We start from the raw sequence: 7077 nt of genomic DNA on the forward strand, positions 1-7077 counted from the left end.
TGTGATGCTGAAGCTGGTGGGGAGGGAAAATAGATGGGAAGAGAAAGGTTGGGAAGGTACCTGACTATTCAGCTCTGTCTCCAAATACGAATAAAGCCACTCAAGCAACGTTTCAATTCTGAATGGTTGTCTTAAACCAGGGCGATACTGAGAGTATCTTCAACACGATAATTATATATTAAATGAATACCAATACAATAGCACCCACTAAAAAAAATATTTTCTGAATAAAGTCAATTTCCGAAAAACTTAAATAATATTTTGTCGAATTTGATTAACGAAATGTATTCTGTAAGAATCCAATTGGAATCCGATAAGTTTCGTGCCGGTTTCTAGTTACAATAAGTCTATTTTTGTTCAATATATACCGACTAATCATCTCTTTTCTTTTGTCAATATCTGACCATTCGTAGTGGTTTAATTTCATTGGCGTAAGGATAAATTAAACGGGACAATATACAGCTATTATCTGGATCACCGTTTACGTAGTTCATTTTCTTGTCTCTCTCCACCATGTTGAGGATTTCAACTATCCAGCTTCTAGATTTCCAGGTTATTAATTATACTTTTCCAGAATATCTCTTTTTTATTTTTTATTTGATGTCCACAAGAGTCACAACTGCCCGTAGCTCGTTTCACTAAGGCATTCACGTTTGGAGAATATTGTAAGGCCAAGGGAAATGAGGAAGTGAAAAACAGGGCAGCAGGAACCTTCGGAGGTACCTACTGAGCATTCAAACATAATCACTAAACATATCTAAAACCATTTCAGGCAACTTAACGAATCTAATTTGTGAGCTTTTTACTTGGGCGATACTATCAAGAGACTGTTAAAAATGTGACTGCATGGCCATTTCCTAATAAAATATTAGTCTTTAAGAATACATCTGAACACATGTTCACGCAGGTGCCCTTGTGCGAATAAATATACTGAATAAGATGCGAAACTATTATTATTTTGAAGAACACCTGTTCCGACTTCCTCATAACATTTTCGTGCTTTAGTTATAGTATTTTATGAGTCCCGTTTTTAACAGTATAAAAAATAATTTGAACAGATTTTTAACAAATTATCAATATTTAATATATCAGTTAGTTTTTTCCGTGAACAATCTTACGATGTGCAAATTAAACATGCTAATTTCAGTTGTCAGTGCATTGGTGCATGCGTGAAGTGAATGCGTATTACTGTGTAATGCGTAGGTTTTTTAAAATTTTGACAGATAGATGTCATAATTTTCCCAGTTAGTAAAATAAATCCCGTTAGTAAAATAATTCCCGAAAAATAAATATCTTCTTTTAAAAGGCAATATTTTTTTACAAATACTGTGGGCTTCATAAATTCTACAGTTAGAATATCCCGTGATTTTCTGCGCTAAAATTTCTATTATCCTTTGCCCTAGTAGCCCTTCTTTAACTTTCCAAGCTTCGAAAAATAAATATCTTCTTTTAAAAGGCAATATTTTTTTACAAATACTGTGGGCTTCATAAATTCTACAATTAGAATATCCGGTGATTTTCTGCGCTAGAATTTCTATTATCCTTTGCCCTAGTAGCCCTTCTTTAACCTGCCTCCATTGAGTATTGAGGCAATGACATTACCACTTCGCCACGCGTATCGAATATTTACAAGATCCATCTTTCCATCTTTGCCATGCAATTTTTCAATATTTAACGAGTTGTTCACTTAGAAAGTGATTAAAATTATACTATTATCTAATTATACTAGTAAGATAGAAAAATTATTGATTAGGTTTTTTTAAAATAATCTATTAGCATCTACCCACCAACAAATGCGTCGGGTTTCCACCTATGTGTCGTGTGTTTAAGGCGACACACGACTCTAATAACGGGGGCTTGCTCGAGGCTCACATTTAATTCATTCCGACGAATTCGTAACGATAATATATTTTTTTAGACCGACACCTACGGATGTAAGTTATTTATATTTAAGATTAATACAAACATTAAAACTGTTTATAAAGTTTTATAAAACGCTTTACGACAATAAAATTAGCGGTAGGCACCATTTTTTTTTATTTGGACGGTGAATTCGTAACTTCCCGAGGTGTTCCTCTGAAATTCTCTGAGATTTTAGCAATGCGTTCATCAGAAATAATTAATAATAAATAATGAAGCGAAGTTAGCAGTCCACAATGGAGTGTTGGTACCTACCCTGATGTATGGAAGTGAGGCATGGAATTGGCAAATAAAGGATGAAAGTAGATTGAATGCTGTTTAAATGAGATCCCTGAGGCGTATGTGTGGTAAAACCATGTATGATCGTGTGAGGAATGTGGAGATCCGCAAAGAGTGAAAGGCGGATGTAAGAGTAATGAGTAAGATTAAGAAAGGGACGCTTAGATGGTTTGGGCATATAGAGCGAATGAGCAAAGAAAGGAGTGTAAGGAGAATAAATGATGCAAATGGTAGCAGAAATTGGGGACGCCCGAGGAAGACATGGCACGATCAAGTGAATCAGATTCTAGAGTCGGGCCATGTCAAGAGTCAGAATAATAGAAAAGTATGTATCAGACGATGTATGAATGTGAATAAGGCAAGGAGCGTGTGCCAAGACCGAGTTGTTTGGCGGTCCGTACCCCTACGGGAAACGGCGCGATGGTTATTTAGTTTTTTTTTAGTTAGAAATAATTAAAATAAATCCAAAGGGAAGATCACTTTTCTAGGCCTGCTAGGGCGAATTGAACCTTAGGTCCGTCCATTACGCTGGGCAGTGCGCCGAATATTTTTTGACATGACTTCTTCACTTATGTCATCATGATTCAAAATTTGTTTTAGAGATTTGCTAGGGTAAATTCAACTCTATGTCTGTGCAATACACCAGGGCCCACGTCTTCACTTACACTTTGTTAAGATTTCGACTTTATTGTGGGGATTGTCACATCTTATTCCTCTGCTAGTACACAAACAAATTCCATTACATGTCGTACAACCTAACGTATCATATGATATGCACTCCGTCTCGTTCCAACAGCACCGTACAGACGAGATAGAACTCGCATCACGTGATCTGTTGCGTCGACGTGCAACAATGCGACCAGTGGCGACGTGAAGTAGATTTTTTTTTGAAAAAATATATCATCGACAACTAAACGATATTTACATTTTTTACTCCAAATGTGTTCAGGAATTACTATTATTTAAAGAATTTCGGGTACGTGCTGACCCACCTCGTATATTATTATTACTTACTACATAGATACGCATGTAATATTATTATATTATGTCTAAATGTGAACTAAATATCATTAAACCAAATGGTTATGGGTAACTTGTTACATGCTTTCGGTAAGTTAGGAGCACCCCTCGAAGAAAGCAATAAAAATCAAATTAAGAAAAAGCGTAGTATTTTTATCTGAACCCGCGCAGTGCTCCCGGACCATTGATTTATGTGAGGCAGTTGTCCTTTGTTGTGTTATGACACTCTGCTGTTTATCCTTCTCTTTAGTGCCCTCCCTTGTGAGGTCTCCCTCTAACAAGTGGCACTTTGTGTAAATCTGTCTCGCTCTGATACTGTCTCTCGTCATGATATGAGACATAGAACGTGAATTGTGTAGAAAGTCCGTTTTTCGATAAGATGAGCTTTCAATTTTGTTGGCGAGTTTTCACCATAGTCCTGAGATCAGATCTAACATATCTATGTTTTGTGAGAAAGAGGGAGAGATTACTGAGGAGTTAAAAGCGTTGTTGTTCCGCACAAGGGCCCCAACTGCTCCAAAACTTTTGGAGCCAGTGAGATTATGGCATCCTCAATTGGGGTATTTTGTGAGGCTGAAGGTAGACGGGTTATTTTCGAAGTATCTGACTATTCAATTCTGGTCACAAAACACAGCCATAGTCATTTCAAGCAACGTTTCAATTCTGAATAGTGGTATTACACCAGGGCGTATCTGCTGTGAGTATCTTCCACTCTGGAACGTGCCGTAAATATACTAAATATTATTTTAAACGCGTAAATTTAGAATTTACACAAATTAATCAAATAATATGTATTTGTGCAAGCATGGATTTGAACCCGCGAATCCGGCTTATACTTGTGATATACCGTGAAGGTCTGTATATGAATTGGCAGTTCGGTGAAATCGCGAATTATTTTGATGTAAAATGAATAATTTCAAAAATTGTATCTAACAAATCAATATTAATAACGAATGTATGCCTTCATGTGGGGTAGGGGAATGAAATAAACGAATGAGGAAGAAAACAATCATTTTTGCGGGTGGAAATGTTAAAATTGAAAGATTAAATTTATCATAGTAAGTTCAAATTTAAATGTTGGATATGTTCAGTTATTCAGAGCAATGTAAGTTAAATCACATGATTTTGGTGGTAATTTAGATGGGATTCAATTCGACAGATTTACGTTATCCAACTACTGATTGGAGAAAAAATAATAAGTATTCAAAACACTTCTATAATTTTACATGATCTATGTGTAAGTACGGGAGAAAGGGACAGCATCGAAGAGAGTTCACAACATTATGCTTGGCATTTAAACGCCATCTGTATTCCATCGAAACCACTCCACCAGTTTAGAAGTAGAGTAAAAAGGTTCATCCAATTATACTTCATACAAAACTGAACGTATTTGGTGAAAGTTTTCTTTCTAAACTGGGTTGTTATTTAAGCTACCCTTATTGTTTGATGTCACGTGTTTGTCTCGTTAAGGTAATCAAGAGCGACTTCCGTAAGCATTATAAGTTCTTGAAATAATGCGCTGGACGAATTGCTTCATTTGCGTCTGATTCATAATTTCTTTTCATTAAAATCATTGCAAGTGGATCATTTAAGTGAATAGATTGATCGACACTAAACTGACAATAAGCAACAATTAATCATGTGTACGTTAATAGCTTAATTAAATACATGTTGGCATTTAAATTTTGTACGGGTATTTTAAAGAGAATAATTCAGGAGTGAAGAAAATGTTCGCAATTAGTCTGACAAATAACAAATATTAGAAAACGCGGGCCTCTGTAATCGTTTAAATTTCTGTCAATGGTAAACCGAGATTATTCAAAAGCCAAAAGAAATAATTTTCAAAAAACCCAATTGTACAAGTGTATATCTTTCACATGTGTTAAAAAATTATTAGGTAATAAAAACCCAATTTATTTAGTTCTGGTTTGTCATCAGACGAAGGTTGCAAGAAGCAAAGCGCACACCATATACTAAGTTCGGAGAGCATTTTTCGGAGTTTCAGGACTCAAAGTCTACAATTAACGGTCACGGTCATGGAATGGAATTAACTCCTTATAATACATTGCACATAAGTAGAGATGGCAAAATTTCGTTTTAACTAAAAACGCGAAAAAATATTTATGTTCAGAAAATAGGGCATTTATAAGTTTTCTTTGCGTTTCGATGCATTTGAAAGTGTTTCCAGTGATTTCTATTTCGCGAATTAACGCGAAAAACGTGATTTTGGCCGTATTTCAGCTAAATTATTCTATTTAGCGAAATAGGCGCGAATTTCTCGAAAATACCGGGTATTAAAATAATATGTGAGAATTTCAAAAAATCGATACTTACATTACGATTTTTTATAATTTTGTTACTATTTTATGTGTAAATATTTAATATTTTTGTACTGTAGGCTAAAATTGCTTTTTGACATTACATAAATTGTGCGAAATAAATTACGCCTATTGATGTTAATCGCAATCTGCATTTGTTGTGTTTGTGTTCGACCCGTACTTAGAGTTTCCTTCCTTATTAATTTAATATTAAAATTAATTATTTATAAGCTTTCACATGGAAATACTTGCAAATGAAGGTTAAACATATATTTTACCAAAAATACTTAAAATATGCGCTAAAAACATTCAGGAAATACATTTTTTTCTATTTTGCTACAAAACGCTAAATTATGCCTCAAAATGCTATAAAACGCTAAATTTACAATTTTTAATGCTAAATAATCTGAAAATGAATGCTTAATTTTGCCATCTCTACACATAAGCAATATAACGCATTACCTTTTAATCTAAAATTTCCGGCAATGAACGAAAAAACATTGGCAAAAACTCTCAAAAGCTATTTCCTCATCAGTTTTATTAACGACTGACAACTTTTTTCATTGGAACTTGATGCATGGTGGGATGATGATATTAAAGCACTGGTCTCAGAGAAGAAGAAAGTATGGTTATGTCTGATTGCGGCTGGCAGTGCTTCCAGCGAAGAGAAGGATCGAGCGAAAGAAGTATATAAGGAATGTAAGAAAAAAGTAAGAGTTGGAGTGAAAGAACGAAAGAAACGCCTGGAAGAGGAAGAAGGAATGAAAATGACAAACCATTTCCAAGAAAACATTAAGTTGTTTTGGAAGGAAGTCAAAAGGTCCCGGTGTGGCCCTGAAACCGGAAGCATGAAAGTAATAAAATCGAAAGATGGAAAAATGTTGACAAATGAGGAAAAAATAAAAGAGAGATGGATGAAGTATTTCGAGGAAGTCTTTGAAAGCGAAGTGAGTGACAGTGATTCTAGCGGCGAATCAGATATGAACGATGATGGACTGAATGTTACCGAAATTAGCATGGATGAGATAGAAAGATCAATTAAGTGTATGAAGAATGGTAAGGCTGTCGGTTTCGACAATATTGCTGCTGAATATTTTAAAGGAGGTAGCCGTATAATTCTCACATGGTTGTGCAATCTTTTTAACCAATGTTTAAAGGAAGGTTACACGCCTTTAGATTGGAGAAGGGCAGTGATCATGCCATTATACAAAGGTAAAGGGTCACGTATGGAATGTGGGAATTATAGGGCTATTAGCCTGCTAAGTTCAGTTGGCAAGCTGTATGGTAGAATTTTGATTGAAAGGGTAAGAAAGGAAACAAAGGATAAAATATGGGATGTGCAAAGTGCTTTTATGAGTGGAAGGGGGTGCATGGACCAGATCTTCTCATTGCGTATGCTCACCGAGAAGTTTCTGGCAAAAAACCAGAAACTTTTCTGTGTAATGTCACCGTGGTTATTCAATCTATACATGGATAATTGTATGCAAGAATTGAAAGATGTGGGATTGGGCGCGAATTTGAGTAATCTGAAAGTATGTTG

This window comes from Hesperophylax consimilis, chromosome 15, assembly GCF_061612785.1.
Source record: "Hesperophylax consimilis isolate HC1 chromosome 15, BYU_Hcon_1.0, whole genome shotgun sequence".
NCBI classification, from domain to species: Eukaryota; Metazoa; Arthropoda; class Insecta; order Trichoptera; family Limnephilidae; genus Hesperophylax; species Hesperophylax consimilis.